General features: G+C 36.4%; 1 long non-coding RNA gene across 1 annotated transcript in view; it reads left to right on the plus strand.

Moving 5' to 3' along the window:
* The window catches only part of LOC110368809, a 36821-nt gene extending 19923 nt beyond the window's left edge, over positions 1-16898 (plus strand). Inside the window, exon 3 of the long non-coding RNA XR_004929825.1 lies at positions 16816-16898. This is a non-coding gene — a long non-coding RNA (uncharacterized LOC110368809). The remainder of the gene's footprint in view (positions 1-16815) is intronic.
* The last annotated feature ends 931 nt before the right edge of the window (positions 16899-17829 follow it).

The raw sequence follows: 17829 nt of genomic DNA on the forward strand, positions 1-17829 counted from the left end.
CTTCCTGGGCGTGTTGCGGCTTACCGGAGAGAGTGAGACGACACCTCAATGAGCTCACTTCCCAACCACTTCCTGGACTGTCAAGATAATCACATTTAGAGTGAAGTGAACAGATTAAAGCAAGACATGTCAGCCATATGAGCCCAAGCTATCAAGTGGAAGTTTGAAACCAACAGACTGTTTTATACCATAAGAGCATTCTTCTTCTGAGGTTCTTATTTCAGCGAATATTTCTCCAGCCAGAGGTACCAACAGTAAAGAGGAGTAGCCTCAGGATGTAGCCCAAGCTTGAATATTGCTGGTTCTGAAAATAGTTTTTGAAGTTCTCTAAACGCTCAGGGAAGCAACATGGATGTGCTCTTCCAACTCCTCAGCATTATGAATAAATGATGATCTGTGCAGAATATTTAATTTACAAATATGCAGTTGGATGGAAGGCAAGCGTGGGAATGTCTACCATTATAGTTTGTAAAAACACATCTCTAAACGGATTAAAACTTCAGAATCAAACCACGTTTTTGGGATGTTGTTTTTTATTTGTTGAATTGCATTATGTTATTTGAAAGTGTTTAAACTGGTTAGGTGAAATAAATGCAGGAATTATTCTAAAGAGAAAGTAAATTAAAATAAATGCACACAACCTTATTTAACAAATCAGGTCATATAATAATAGTATCTGAGTAAATTAAAAGCTTGAAACTAGAAATATATTTAAAGTATATCTAAAGGTAGGAAAAACACAGAAGCAAACTTTAATTATATGAAATGAATTCAATAAGGCCTCAAACTGATTGATTACAAATCATACAGATCATGGCAAATCATCATTTATACTGCTCCGTACAGAGACAACACAAATGCATGCAGATACATTACTTTTCATTAAAAAAGGAAAAAGTAGAAGAGCCATGTTTTTTTCCCTTCCTTTCTACTGTACTATGAGCTTGTACAAAACTAGAAATGTATTTCTGTTTCTGCATTTGTCAGCGTGTGCTCATGTGTAACAGCTTGTTACACCTCAGCTGCAACAAACCCCTTCTACAGACAACCCACTGGGACAGCGAACATCAGACCAGAAACAAGATAACAAACTATGTCTCCTCAGCAAGGAAAGACTGATCACAACAAAAACAAGACATATGCACAAAAAAAGAGGAAGCAGGAGGTCAAGCTAATGATGTATGGATAAAAAACTTTTTTGAAATATAAAATCTGCCATATCTTGTAATATGTCTGTCTGGCTTTCTCTTCCAAGGTAGAAAACCTGCAGTTAATTTTCTGCTGAATTCATTGTTTATATTTTGCTAAATCATCAGAAAACTTGAGATGGAAGCACGCGGGTCCAAAAGAAATCAAATTGCAACAAGGTTATTTGTTTCTGTCACAATGATAATAATCACACTCTATCCAGTAACAGAATCCAGTTTGATTAAGTTCAAATCCAATAACACACAATTACGTTCTGGCCAAAATGTAACAGACTATAAAAAGAAACCATCATAGCCTATATCTAATCTCCAATCAAATCAGTTTATTTATATAGTACCAATTTAAGACACGTCATCTCAAGGCACCTTGCAGAGTCAATTCAATCAAATCACAATTGGTCAGAAGTTTTCTATCTATAGAAACCCAGAAGATAACATTGAGTTGTCGATGCCTGCATTCTTTCGTTGACTTTGCAGCAATCCCTCATACAGAGCTTGCATGTAGTGACAGTGGAGAGGAAAACTCCCTTTTAACAGAAAGAAACCTCCAGCAGAACCAGGCTCAGTGTGAATGGCCGCCTGCCACGACAGGGATTTGAGAACACAGAGCAGAGACACAAAAAGAGCACAGCCACACCTGGGTACTTTACTTTCAATCCAATCGTAAGAGAGCATGAGGTGACAGTGGAGACAAAAGTCTCCCTTACACTTACAGAAAAAGAATCAGGCTCAGGGCCGTGCTTGCTTCAACAGGACAGAAAAGAGATCCAAAGACACAATGATGCATTTGGACACAGTTGGTACTACTAAAGACATATTATGACACCAAGAATAGAAAGGGATAAGTGAAGAATAGGTACACAGTGCTGCCAGACCTTCAGCAGTCAACATTTATAGCAGCATACAGTAAATAAAAGCAAGGCTCATTGGAATCAATAATATTAGCTTAATTAAAAAGACACGATGTGTATAAGCCTCAGTATTTAAAACTGCCAAAAGGTCCACAAAGGAGGAGCCAGTTTATTATTATTATTATTATTATTATTATTATTATTATTATTATTATTATTATTATTATTATTATTATTATTATTATTATTTCTGTTCTATGATGAGGGACTCTAACTTTAAGTAAACTTCCAGCCTTAGAGCAACATGCCCCCTTTCTTTATAGGGATTTAAACCTAGGTAAAGTTTTGGAAAACATTATTTTGAATTTAACAGAGAGGCAATAAATAGAAGCTAAACTTGAAGATATTTTATATCTCTTTTTAATTCTTGCCAGAGTTCTTGCTGTGTCGTTTTTGTTGATTTGAAGATTTTTAGGCGAGTCTTTGGGGCATCCTGATAGTAAGAAAAAAGAACAAAAAAATAAATAAATAGAGTCTTCTAATAAAAAGATAGTCTAGCCTTGCAGTAATGAATGCATGAACTAGTTTTTTACATTCCTCTGTAGCAGGAGGACCTAATTTTGTCAGTGTTATGTAAAAGGAGCAAGCAGTCCCTAGAATGTGGAGGGAAAAAGATAGCTTCAATTCCTCACACGGGTTCTTAAAACCAACATAATGCCATTCAAGAGAAAAATGATTAAAAGGGATTTTTGTGAGATGATTAAAAGTTTTTGAGAACAAAGAGTCCTCTAACTTTTATTTTGTGGACGTATTACCTTACAGAAACATGAAAAAGTTGTCCTACAAAATAATAGACTGGTATTACAGAATGAGCAGGCCTTTGATTGCAAGGTTTGCAGAGTTACTTTTGGTGTTCACCTTAAAAAAAAGACTTCTAAAAGACTTCCATGAAACATCAGACCTTTACACTTTGGATAAAATGTATGGATAATAACTGTTGTTCTTTTGTTACATTTATTTCTATTTGAGTCTAAGAAAAATAAATTATATTTGACTAAATTTAGTGACTTGATATATCACTTAGCATAGTTAAATTAGCCCAAAGAAAAACAAAAATGTACAACTCTGCACCAGGTTGTATTATGCTGAAGAAACTAAGAGTTAGGTGTAGTCCATCTTGAATCTAAATAGGACTTCGATAAATTAGTTGAACAAATTCACTGCATCTCTTTGCTCAGTTTTAGGTTTAGACAGACAATTATTTTATCCTCCGTTTTTCAACGGGGAAACATTATTTTTCTGTAAATGTGATACTGGTACAAAGAAAACATTCAATTCACTATAAGTTAGACAAAAACTTAGTGGCGAAGTGTTTGAGTGACACGTGGTAAACCGAGTGGAGATTGAAAAGAGAAGAGGACCAAGGAGTTGAAATGGAAAAGCTAAATTGAACCCGAGTTGCTGGGGTGAACAGTTAAGCCGTGCTGTCAGTAAATGCAATGAGACTTTCACTGCAGAGCCAGCTCATCAGTGATGCTGCTTGATCTTGGCTGTCAGGCACACACAAACACGCACATACTGTGTATAGTGGGGGATACAATCCAAGGAAGACATCTCTGGACCTTTTCTGAGGCAGCTAAAATATTAAAAGCTGCCAGTTTTTTTTTTAATAAAGCAACAAGGCACCAAACTGTCTTTCCAAAGCAGCTCCTTGGGATGAGGTTCAGATGTGCAGAATCACTGTTATCTTAGGACCCTCGAGTCAGAGCTGTGTTCGCATATTCAGCATTAACAGAGTCCTGTTCAAAGTGTTACTGGGCGATAACTTCTCTGGTTTTTAATGGCAGTGGTGTTGTTCTGATTCCATCACAAAGTATGTGCACATTATCCAGTGATGCAGTAACTGCACTGCCTCCCCACGCTGCAAGAGGAGCTGGGTCACAAAGTGAAGCATTAATGTGGTGCCCCTACTTTTAACCATTTCCATCATCTTTTGAGTGTAATTAAAACAACTAGAAGTGCAAATTCCAGACACTGAAATTATCTTTCTTTATGGCGGAGGTTAAATAGAAACTGAAGAGGAGCTTAGAATAGATCCACTGCTCCTCTAATATTAAAGGGCTTGGTTCTAGATCGGTCTATCTCTTCTTCACCGATTTTTCCATCTGTCTTATCTAATTTTCTTGCTGGGATCAGCTTCCTTCTCTTACGGTTGTTCAAATAACAGTTCAAGTGTAACGACCATTGGGCTCCAGTTTTAAAAATCGTCCTCACTAAAAGGGACCCATATGCACAGAACAACATTAGACACACAACTTGCTGTGGTTAGAGAAGTATATCAGGATGCTACCCATTTCAGCTTGTGTGTATCAATTCTGAAGTTGTTGTGCAACTGCAGCCAGATGAAACTTTGACCATCTCCATTACTGGTGTCTGCTTTCATTTTCACAACAACAACATTTTGACGGAATTAGCTTGATGCGATGGACTGGCGACCTGTCCAGGGTGTACCCCGCCTATCGCCCGTTGACAGCTGGAGATAGGCACCAGCACCCCTCGCTACCCCACAAGGGATAGACGTGTTAGAAAATGGAATGGATGGATGGATAGCTTGATGCACACATAAGCAGTGTTGTTTTTCAAAACCTGCAGCGGTGTGAACAGGCGATTATCAAATAGAGCAGCAATAACAACATATGCCATGCTTGTTTCATCCATGCCACATTTGATCTTGCGACTTTGACTCCTCTGGTGCAAAATGGTAAGTCTGTCAGATACAGTGATGTAAAAGTCAGGTAAAATGCTACAATCAGAATGGGGTTGCTATTTTGGGATTGCGTATGAAAATAGTCTGGTTCATCCATCCATCCATTTTCTAACCTGCTTAGTCCCTCATATTATTATTATTTTTATCTGTTTTGTGCTATGCAGGTTGCCGTAAACAGTCTGCACAGACAGTTGTCTTTGTGCTATTATAAAAGTAGGTAAATTAAACCTGAAATACATTGTAGTGCTGATAGCTTACAACAAGAACATCAAAAATGTAAATCAGAGTTGTTCTATGAGGAATTTAGCAACATTAAAAGATTAGATGTGAGCAGAAAAATTTGATCTCAAACAGGAGATTATTTTACAAAAACATGATCAAGGAACAAAAACTAATTTATATTAAAAGTGTCAGCTCAGTTTTAGAATCTAGGTCTTTATGTGAACTGCACTTTTAAGTAGCGTTGAATAACTTCAAACAGAAAACAAAAACGTGCATGAACTGATCCTACTGATAAAACCGGCATTTGATCTTTGTTTATTTCATATCAAGCTAACTGACTGCAGCACTAAGAAGATGTTAAGTTGCACAATTATTGCCCTTAACCTTTGAGGATAAATCTAAACTTTGACAATCAAGGCTTAGAGAGTTGAATAATAGGATTATTAACACATTGTTCATAATTAATAATGGAGGATTGTCTTTTCATCTGCATCTATGGCAACATAGAACAGAAAACATCAATGAATGATCAGTTGGGGGAACTTGTGATCGCCACAATGCCGGAGTGTGGGATCACTGAAGTAATGTTTTCTCCTCATCTAATAATCTGAGCGATTAGACCCTGTGGCCGGGCAAATTAGCCTCGAGGTTTTCAAGAGAGAGAGCATACATGTCACTTTTAATTAGCAGTCTTGCTTTACCAATTGGGCTTCATACAGTACTGAGAGTTGGAGAAAGGGAATGTGAGAAGAGTTATATGAATCCTTTAGACGAACCCGAGGTTTACAAAAAAAAGACTAACAGTAATCACTGTTTCGCTTTTTACAGAAAAACAGTGATTACTGCCTAACAGATAACCATCTTACATGATTTCTGACCCACATAGTGTGAGATAAAGACCTACTGAATGCTGGAGTCGGGAGTATTGCAACAGTTTTACATCACTCACCATTTGAGGCAATTTAACAGCATCAAGTCTGTGTTGTACAGAGCATAAAAAAAAACAGAGCACGCTGTAATTCAATATTCATGCTTGTTCATGTTTCTGGACGTGCAGCGATGTGTCACGATGAAGCTACAGCAATGACCGGGTCTGCTTGCACCACTGAACAGGATATGGAATGCATGCAAGATGAATGAATTAATGTTTTAGCATAAAAAGATCTGATCTTGTAAGATGAGAATGTCAGACTTAGAGCCAGTTGCAAATTATGTGTGTTGCAACAAAAAAAATGGAATGTAAAACTGTAAATCCTACGCTGGACGCATTAAGTTTAATGAACTGCTGAAATAAGCAGTGTTGTACAGTAACTATGTTAGGTGCATAATCGCTCAGCGTTGTATGCTGCTACAGTGTTTCTTTCTTGGCTTCATTGTGTCACATTATTTTCCCATTTCTGTACTTTTTACCATATAAATTGTGCAAAGCTCCCAAAAGTCAATATGCAAGCTTTTATGCCATACAAGGGCATGTATATTACAATTTTACAACCTTTTTTTGTCTGTTGTGTTTGGTCATGATAGTTAAACACAATTGCAGGTTGTAAATTAAGAAAAATGCTGAAAATAGTGAAATAAAAAAAAGGAAAATACAACAAATACCCAAACTTGTGCATCAATGCACAATGGCCCAAGTATTGATGGAAAATAAATTTAACTTTATGGGGCTCAGCTATACATTGGAATTAGTCTAGAAAGGAGGTGGAAGTCTGGAGGAAATGGACCGGCACCCCCACCCAGGGATTTAAAAGCTATTTTTGGCAAGACGGGTTAGCCTTTAATTAACCACAGTGCCATGTGACGATTCGTGACTAAAGTGTAATTTTAAATATTCCAATTCAGTCAGCCGTAAGGTTACATGTTGCAATTTCTGCTCTGGTTCCGACATGCATTGTTACTCTGATCTAACAGCAGTGTCACGAAAATAACCTACATTTTATTCATAAACTACGCAGTAATTGTTTGAGTCTCATTTTTCTCCACATATTCACTCTGTGTTATATTCAAGAGGCTTCAGCTGCACTATAGAGATGTACCTTTTAAAATAGTGTTATGAGGACAGTGATGCTAATCATTAGGTAATTAAGGAAATTTAGAATACTGATATACAGTGAAAAATTATTTTTCATTTGGCGTTAAGAACATTTTTTTTTTAATCACAGGTCCAGCTAATTATCATAGGTAAACATGCAGAAGGAACGTTTTCAGGGAGGGATTTTTGATTTATTAAATAACACAATCAGAAGACATCAGCCAGCATATTTTACTTATACATAAAAAGATACATAAAAAGTAAAAGTCTGTTGCCAGCGTGGTATAAACTGGATTGTGTTCCTGTCCCTTTAGCTTTGGGTTATCCCCCCCCCGCTAAAGCCAGATTTTTTCATAATCTTTGGGGAAGACATGTTCCCTACCTGTTGTTTTTAGTCGGCAAAGAGAAGGCTGTCCTCTCAAATTGTGTTTACTTTCACATATGTCATTTGCCTGTTCTAGATTATCTTAAAAGCACTTGATGTAGCCTTTCCCTGTGTGGCCATTTAGGTAGCAGACATCCATTTGGCAGTTACCTGTTTTTGGATCATACTGCAAGAAAACAAACTAACTACATTTTCCAGAATTCATTGCAGCTCTGATATCACAGCACAGGTGATGCAAGACATTATATGGCGTTCTATTTCTGGTCTCCTTCTTACTTGCTTCCATGTTTACAGGCTGCTGCTCTTTCGCCAAAATAATATACCAAATGCTGGCTCTGTTTGGGAATTCTGGGAACTCTCATATGATTGGCTCAGGAACCAGGAAGTAAACAGACTACATTGAACTGAAGTCGCTCCTGACCTTACCTCTAGGTTTGAAAGGAGGAAAAACTTGACTAAGCCATGGTTGATGAAGAGTACAGTTATTGTTATCAGGGAATGTTACTATTATTGTTATATAGTTATCAATGTTATTATTATTGTTATTAGGGAATGTTACTTCCATCACAAGTGACAAATAAAAATCATTTTGGTTGATTTTACAGTAAATATCTTACTTATAGCTCCTTTAAATAAGCTAAATTTCTCCTGTTTTCTAGTAACATAACACTGTAGTCTTTTTTGATTTCATGTAATTTATCAAACCAACTTAATAATGTCTGAAAGCTTTGCTCCATTGTTTCAATGTTTTGGTTTTATCAGCTTTGCTGTATTTAAGCGCAGCATCAGGTTTTAATTTTTCTGTTGCTTCACAATGTTTTCTTGCTCTAAAGACAGTCTGTTGTTTACGCAGTTTGCCGAAAAATAAAAGTTTAGTTTGTTGGCTGCAATTTACCACTTTATTTTACATTGCATTTGTTCACCCAAGGGCTTCAGTTCCTTACGTAAATAGACACATTTCTGAGTTTTTTTCTGCTAAATTTCAGTTTTGTCGTTGCAAATTTCTGACTCAACAATGTCATAAAATATATTTGTTTAAATGTTGAAAATATCAGCTTTTTTTTCTCCAAAAATTTGCGACCTTTCAACGTCCGGGATTTTCCAGGTTTTCCCTTGAAAATATGTGCAATTAATCTCAAAACTTCTGAGTTATTAGGCAGAGATTTGTGACTTTTCAACCTTTGAAAATTTCCAAGTCATTTCTTTAAAATCTGTGAAAGTAACCTCAAAATTTCTGAGTCTTTTTGGTGGAAATTTACTCTTTTTTTTTCTTTTTTCTTTTATCAATAATGGCCCTAATACGCCGTCGTACCAATGTCATAAAATATCACGGCAAGGTTAATTTATTTTAATAACTCAATAATTTAGGTTTAATAATAAACCTTAACCTTTGTAGTGTAGTGGCTTCAATGACAGAGTGGTATAACATTTCAAGCATTTATTTCTGTTAGTTTTTATAATTATTGCTTACAACAAATATGAATTTCATAAGACCTATAAAAGTTATTTAAAGTACATAAATATAAGCCCAAACAAGGGAAAGAGAGCTGCCCTAACCATTGTCCAGCAGATATTCACTGACACCATCCACAAGAACAAGTAGACACAAAAGTTGTCTGACTGCTATATCTAAGCCTTTTAATTGGAACATTGAGTGGACGGATGTGTGATTGAAAAAGATTCACAAACAACAGGGATAGCTGCTAGCCGGAGAGGATTGTGAAGCAAAGCCTACTCAAGAATTCAGGGAGATTCGCAAAGTGTGGAAAGCTTTAGGAAGCACCAGACAGGCTTATCCTGGATATGAGCTATAACTGCTGAATTCAGAAACACTGTCATGACTGTCTCATGTGAGCTATGGAGAAAAAGGATGGGATAGTTACTCAGTGGTCACAATTTCTGCTTTCAGAGTAATTTGCATTTGATTTGGAAATCAGGGTCAAAACGTCTAGATAAACAACGCGAGTCCCTTGAGGTCTAGGTTGCAGTTTTCAAATGATTTGATGAGCCATGTTGTCATGATTTAGGTTTTTGTTTGGACTTTATCTGGACACCCACCACTATTCATCCCTCACAATAAACCTTTTAAAGAAACGTACTGTGTGCACCGGCAGAATATCGTGTTCACCAGCATTATTCATTACACATGTTATTTGCTAGTGTTGGTCCATCATGTTTTATCAACTAAACACTTGTGAGGTGGGATGGATTATCTCAGCAAAGGAGAAGTGCTCACTATCACAGATTTTGACTGGTTTGTGAACAATATTTGAAGGAAATGGTGATATTGTGTATGTTGAAAAAGTTTTAGATCTTTGAGTTCATCTCATAAAAAATGGGAGCAAAACCAAAAGTGTTGCATTTATATTTTTGTTGAGTGTAGATGAAGTAGTAAAATGATGACGAACAAGTGGTTTATCCAATCATATGCGAGGATTTTTGATAAGGCCCCTCCTTCCGAAATACATCTCCAATGGAGCGAGTCCAGATGGATGTGTGGAGACGCGTGGAGCTCGGCGGAACTGCATCCATCTGGCAAGAGAGTTAATCTCGTCACTAATTAAAAGAGAAAAAGGTTTGGCGTAGGGAGAATTCACTAGACTTTAAACTATGAATAGCAGAAACCTAAAACACTGGTTTATAGGCAGAAAAAAAAGCTAAGATTGGGATTTTTATTTCTCATACATACTACCGAATACGTGTTGTGTATCAAGAAAACATAGATTGAAATATGTGGTTCTTGTGGAACATTAACATGTTTATCAGATGTTCATAGGGTTGAATGAACCAAGCATAATCTCAATATGGTGTGCATCAATTTAGCTTATGTGAGCTTTCTAAGTGTTGATCCCCTCTCTAGCTGTGTGTGCTGTCAACATTAACACCATGCTGGGGGCTTACTTTTCAGCAGCTAAATCACACAGGGGGAGATTCTGCTATAAAGTAGATGAAATGCAGTTAATTTAGTCGATGATTTCTGACAAGGACTAATGCTTTGGAGCTATTAGCAGCTTCTAGGTGTTTGAGTGGAGCTGGTGAAGGCTCAGAAAGAGGCAACAGCCCTGACCTCAGTTGGTTGGAGCCTTGGAAAAAGAAAGCACAGACTGCAGACCCTCGGGGTAGAAAGCAGACTCGCAGCTTGAGGCGGCGCACACATGTGCATACACAGACCCTTTAAGGCAGGTCTAACGGTAGCAGGTGGAAACCCCGGGATGCAGTAATAGGACAGTCCTGATGGATCAGTTGCCCGACAGCCTGCAGCGCTTTGCCGATTGAGAGGCCAGAAACAGTGGGAAGTCAATGAGTTTTAAATCACCTGTGCAACCTTTATGCGTCTGCTCTTAGCAATCATTTCATCATCATACTGTAATCAAAAGCAGTTTGCTGAATTTTATATGAAAGGCTAATTTATCATCATTTAAATTTTTACAATGACAGCTTTTGTTCCTCTACTTAATCATCCATCCATTGTGTATACCCGCTGCTCTGTGCAAGGGGCCTATTTCCAGTGGTCATTTATGCGAGAGGCAGAACAGACCCTGGACAGGTCGCCAGTCCATCATATCATGTTGTCATATATGTTTTATTTAAAGGTAGAGTGGACAATGTTTCTGGAAATAACGAATGGTAAATGGCTTGTACTTGTATAGTGCTTAAACTATTGCGATGACCCCAAAGCGCTTTACATTACAGTGACTCATTCACACCCTGACGTTGGTGGCATATGTTTGTAGCCACAGCTGCACTGGGGCAGACCGACAGAAGCGAGGCTGCCACACATCGGCGTCACCGGGCCCTCTGACCACCGCCAGCAGGCAATTTGGGTGAAGTGTCTTGTGTGTTGAGAGCAGTGGAGCTAATATGAATGGAAGCTAACTGGATAGATAAACACTAGAAATGTGCATGCGCAGCTGGCAAGAGAAAACTAGCAAGGAACGTGGGGCACATTGGCGTTATGTGAGTGCGTCACAATGATTGGCATGTGGAACAACCAATAGATAGGGTGATCCCCCCAGATCTTGAAGCTAAAAGGTCATCCACTGTAACCTTAACACAGCAAAGCAGAGTAATGTGTTATAAAATGGTGTCAGAGCTCAACGTTAGCACTGTATGTAACATCTGAAATGATTTCTTAACACATCTGTGAACCCTAACCGCATTCTGATTGCTTGAAGGAAACCAAATGACCCGTGATGACTCCGGTGGGCCTGCTGTATCAGATTCTTAATTAATGTCCAGTTTTGATTGATTGTCACGTGACTAATAGGCATGTACTTAAATAGACTGGTTTGATGGAGAGAGAAACCGCATTTTGTTGCTTGTACTTGTACTTGTGACAGTGCAATGACAATAAAATTGAATTATATTCTATTAAGCTGTTTTACAAAGCATACGAACATAAATAATTTTTAGACCAACAAAGCTTGTAGATACATAACCCAAAAGACTTTCAGCTGTAATTTCACCAAAATGTGATTCTACATATTATTGCTTATCTAGGGAGCTCAATCCATATACAATTCACATTTTCCAGATTTTATTTGTAGAAACATTAATTTTTTCCCCTCTTCTTTTTTACAACTATACATTTCTTTTTGTTGGTCAGTCTCATGAAAGCATTATACAATAAATGTAAGTATATGGCTATTGCTATCTGTTGATAAACTAGACATTTCGACTTCCTCACCTCATTAAGACTCCAGACTTAAATGTGTTTGCCAGATATACAGTCATGCAACACAACACTTGATCACTTGATGCCATTAGATCCATTTTATTGCCTCAGAACATTAGGCTGGGATTATTTAGAAGAATAGATTAAAAACAGGACACTTCTGCAAAGCAAACAAGCCTACACCAGTATGCTTCACACTGTTTTGCAATGGTTTTGCAATGTGTTTTACCGTTATATGTTTATGTGAAGAGCAGCAGCATTTCTCACATTTCCTTGTCTGTCATAAAAACATCCTTCAGAGTAGTCCTTATAAGTAATTAAAACGAGACATCCTTTATCCTCACACTCGTCATAACCAGTGCTTTATTTAAGACTAGCCAACATTGAAGAAGTCATCACAGTACAGTTTCTTGTTTTAGCCTACGGGGAAAAAAAGCCAGTTAATATTCTTAGTTAGTTCAACTCAACCCGAGCAATGTTTATAGTGATAAATAAAACATTGCAATATTTTGTTTCCTCTTGAACAACAGCTCTACTTTTGCGAGATATATTTACATTCTCATGGACTCTGCAGGGTAACAGATGTATGCTGACACAAGACCTTGAATCAGCACCTCAAATCGACTTTAGGGGGAAAAGATTTACAGTGATTTATCTTTTTGTCTGGCTAAATATCACAGAAGAAGATAAATTCTGCTGTCATGTCTGCATTTATGAGGGTTCTTTTTAGTTTCAAAATGTATATATGAATAATTAGCCCAAAGCCTGTTACTTTTTGTACTAAACTAGTAGCTTCTTTTTTTACTAATTAGTGAAATTGTATGAAATATCAAATCGATTAAGACCAATTCAAATCAGTTTACTATCCAAGGATGCCTGAGTATTTAAAGGAGGGTTGTTTTTATCGTCTTAAATTGGTTTGACATATGAACCTTCATTACAAGGGCCGAAGGTAAAGTGCCAGAAACCACATAAACTGTTTTCTTAAATAATTTGCTAGATTTTGAGTTGATATGATATTTTGGTCTTAAGGAAACTGCTGTACTATTGATCTGGGAATCAGAACTTGTCTTTCTCAGAAAGGTAAAGCCCATAGAAACTATACAAAATCACAGACATGCATATCTGTACCCAGAATGAGTAGAGCATAGTTATCATCAGAGACAGAAACAATAAAAAAAAAGGCTGGCACAGCAGGAATTTGCTTGTGCCTAATTTCTTTCCACCAGCACATTAAGGACTCAAACAAATTAGCTTTATGCCGCCCCATCTTAAATCTAAGATAAGCTGTCATGTTACATTATGATGTTATCAGATTATTCAGTGTGCATCAAAAAATACAAAACACATATAATGGCAAAAAGCAAGATTTGCAGGAAATCCAATTGAAACAGTATGAAATGTAAATTAAACATGAATATTTTCTAAATTAAACAGTTACATTATTCCCCATTCATTTTGCTTTCTATCATATTAGAGTTAATACTATGAAATGATATAATGTTTGTTATTTATTTATATGACACGGAATCTCTCTGTTATATGACAAACATTGACTCTTGGTGGGACTTAATCCATTTGAAAGCACTTTGAACCAAGTACTGTGCTGCATTTATTGACTAAATTGATTGTGATTAATTTGTAGTTAGATCTACTTTGTGACTATTGATCCATTTTCATATGATATAAACAGCTACTTTGACTGCTTCTATGACTAGTCAAATGTTGCTTCTTCTTATTCACCTGGCCATTGTGGAATGGGGTTGTATAATAATAATATTTCCTACTCAATATATTTGATAATATGATATTTTTGTGCTAAATTAACAACATTTTTAAAGAATAATGATCATTGTAATAAAGAACATTATAATTAACAGGGGAATAATATTTTTATTTTCCTAAGTAATGCAAAACCAATATGTCATAAGCAGTTCAGTATCCATTTCCTGTATGTCGAAACAGTAGACAAGATAATGTTTGCGAAAATATCTTTGATGTAAATGCATATAATATGGATTCAGCTGAACAGTTACCTGTTCAGCTGAATCCAACAAACAAGAATCTGCTACATGCAAATGTATTTAACAGCAGAGCTGATCAATATCTGTGTTTCTGGTAATTTTTTTAACAATATTTTTGTTGGTGATCAAAATGTGAGCAGGAAATAAAACATCAGGTTCTGACTTATCTTGTCAACTTTTGTCAGCTTCATTCCGGGTCTTGAAAATGTCTCCAAGCAACGGAAAGAGGTGTTTCACACTGCTGCTATCATCTCAATTTTTAAATAGTCAAATCCTGCTTTTCAGGTGAGCCACTGCTGCTCGAAATTGTATATGAACTTGGAGACATAAAATTGTATCTGTTTATATAATCTTTTTGACAAAAATTAGCGTTTTAAAATTTCTAAATGTCAAAACAAAAGTAACACATTTTTGTGACATTTAGAAATGTCAGAGTATTATGAAATTGATATGAAAGGATAATTATCTTGAAGGGGAAAAGTGGAGTCCCATAAATCTGTAGAATAAAGACAAAACATGGGGTCCTTTCATTTTTAGGGGTCAGTGGTTAAGGTTTATCATTTAATCTGCAATGCATGTTTTTGTGTTTTGTTTTTGATTCTTTGGTTTTTATCTAAATTTCATTATGCCACTGTTTTGCTAAGAAGCTGACCTTTAAGAATTATGTAGGCTCAGAGGAATTAGCCCTCACATTTTTCTCCCTGAACAGGTAAGGTTCATTATCATTAAAGATAGAATCAGATTCTGCAAAGTCAGCAAAGAGATTTTTTTTTAACAATATTCATCATGTGACGTTTGAAGAACTCCAGGAATTCTGCTGTCAGCCAATCTGACAGAATGAAGGAAAAATAATTTAAAGATTTCTCCATTCTGGCTGCCTTTGGAATGTCACATAACTTGTCGTCATTTGCATTCAGACATGATATTGAGTCAATTCTTAATATAAAGACAGTTAAGCTTAAAATTATTCATTCCGATTTGGGTTTAACATAATCTTTTAATTTCCTCAATATGTTTTTTTCTGATTGGAAGCAACATTAGGATTTTGGAGTTGGCCACTCATGCCTTAAATCTAATAGCATTCAGGAAGCTAAAGATTAGGAAAGTCATTGTAACATTTATTGTAAAAAATGCTTATAAAAACTGAGAAATATAAATCTTTTTTTTCTTTCTACTGTTGGCCCCATTTGTGTTTTATTTTTACAGGGGTACTGAAGCCCAGTACTCAAGAGCTACTGCCCTGTAACTTTTAAACACATCCGTTTTCCAACACTCCTGAATAAAATGTCTAGATTCTTTCATCACCATGCCAGTCAGCTCTGCAGAGGCCTGGTAACAAGCCCATCATTTGATATAGGTGTGTTGGCGAAAGGATGCATCCAAGCAGGATAGTAGTTCTTGAAGGACTAGACTTGGGCACCCCTGTCTTCTTATGTTTTGGTTGATACTTGTCACTTGAAACTAGTTATGAAAATAACTAATTCTTAATTTGTGAAATTAATGTGGAGCCTTCTCTTATTGCACTTTTTCTTCTATTTACACTTAAAAATGTCGCTAAATATTGCTCACATAAATGAAGAAACATTAATAGATGAGGATCTAAACAAAAATAGAGATGTTGTGTTTTTTTTTTTTTTTCTCAGTAACAAAGACTTAATGTGATCCATCACTGACATCAAGGTCAAGTACATATATACTTGACAGTTCAGCTGCTTTAAAGTGCCTTCAAATCACTTTACTGTCTCTGTAGTGTTAGCTCGACTGATCATAGTTATATGGAATGGGAACCAACATTAACGAAGAGTTTGTCCTCAATTGTCCACTTCCAAGCTTATCATGGTCCTTCCATCCTGTTGGAAAATCCGGCACTACGTCACATAGCGTTAATAGATTGGTTGACGCTCCCCGTCTAGCTGCACAATTCAGGATTTTCCAATTCAAGTGTCTGCCGCTTTGGATGCTTGAAATCTGAAAACACGCCTCACCTGACGGGTGAGATGCACCACATCTCAGTGCATGCACTGGACCCACTGGACCCTACTATTGTATCCTTACTGCCTTTTTCTCATGCTTTATGATGACGAACAGAACTTGATGTTCTGTTCGTCACTATAAAGGATTAATATTGGTAATTTAGGGATGCCTTGATCGGATACTCTAGATATAGATCAACACAATGGAAAAAAGCTAATAAATTAAAAAATACATAGAAGTCTAAATCAACTCTCCTGAAAAGGAAATACTGATAACAAGGCAACTATTAGTGCTACTCTACTGAGTTCGCTGAAAAACACAAGTCTTGAATATGTTAGCGTGAAGTTGTTGTTTTTAATGGTTTATACGGCATTTGTCACAATCAATCCAGACTCTGTTTCCATTGAAAGCAGAAGTTAAGCTTTAATGTCTTGGAGAACAGGCTCAGGAGTGACAAGCCCTGATGAATTAACATTATTACCACCTGCTGGAACAGCATTGGTATTACAGTATTTTTCATCTGAATCTCAAACACTGATTTATACAGAAAACAATCAATACAATAGTGTATTAGCATCAATAGATATCATTTTTTAAAACCATATCTTATATATTTGTCTCTAATATGTCTAATATATGTTTTTGCTGCAACTCTTGATATTCTTTCTCTGTTCCAGACTTTTCGATGGCCCATTGGGAGCAGACTTGACGAAAATGAGATGTTGGAGATCCAAGTGTACAATTACAGCAAAGTCTTTTCAAATAGGTGAGTTACAGGCTCCTGCAAGCTTCTTCTTTTATTAAGTAACATTCAACACTGCAAGTTTAAGTCCAATGATAAGCACAATTCTGCACATTAATTTGTACCACAACTTGTTACCTTTGTTTTTTACTTTGTTTTTTAACAAAATAAACACAACAAATGTGTGCCTCTAAATTAATATACTATGTGCTGTGCTGCCATTATGTTGAATTAATATTACAATCTTTAAGGAAACCTCCCATTGGTGGGTTGGTTGAAGGAATCTTGCAAAGCTCAGACGCATTTTAAAAATCTAACAGGTGCCAGAAATCATAGGACTAAGAATGAACTACATCCCATCCAACATCATTGGAATAAATCACTGTAGCTTTGCCACCTTGCTTATTTTTTTAATGTCAGCCTGGGGCCAACTTAGACCAACTCGAGTCACACTATCAAAACAGTCAGATCAAGTAAAACACAGTAGTATAATGTAGCTGAATTTAATGCTTACATTTTGTGTAGTATGTGTAAAATTTTTTTATTTATTTGACCTGCAGTGCATGTAAGTCTAATAGTGATCTTTGTTGGGTACTATCATTTGCTTGTTGACTTATTCAAATGTATTGTGCTCTTCATTTATCCACACAGGCTTTTTTGAACACACACAGCCACACATTTACATCATATCTGCATTTGACCCACATACGAGTGTAAACACACACTGTAAACAAGGAGCTATTAAAGGCAAACCGGAAGCTGTGTTTAATATAGAGATAATTAAAGCTGCCTGGTACTCAGTGGCACGAGTGGTGGAAATGACAACAATAACCTGAACTGTTATTTCGAAACTGTAGGATCACATTAGAACAGAAATTACAATGTATTTACTTGAATAAAAGGTAAATCTTTGCCAGTGATTTTTCTTTTATGCAGTCCGCAATTTTGT

Source organism: Fundulus heteroclitus, unplaced genomic scaffold (genome assembly GCF_011125445.2).
Source record: "Fundulus heteroclitus isolate FHET01 unplaced genomic scaffold, MU-UCD_Fhet_4.1 scaffold_575, whole genome shotgun sequence".
NCBI classification, from domain to species: domain Eukaryota; kingdom Metazoa; phylum Chordata; class Actinopteri; order Cyprinodontiformes; family Fundulidae; genus Fundulus; species Fundulus heteroclitus.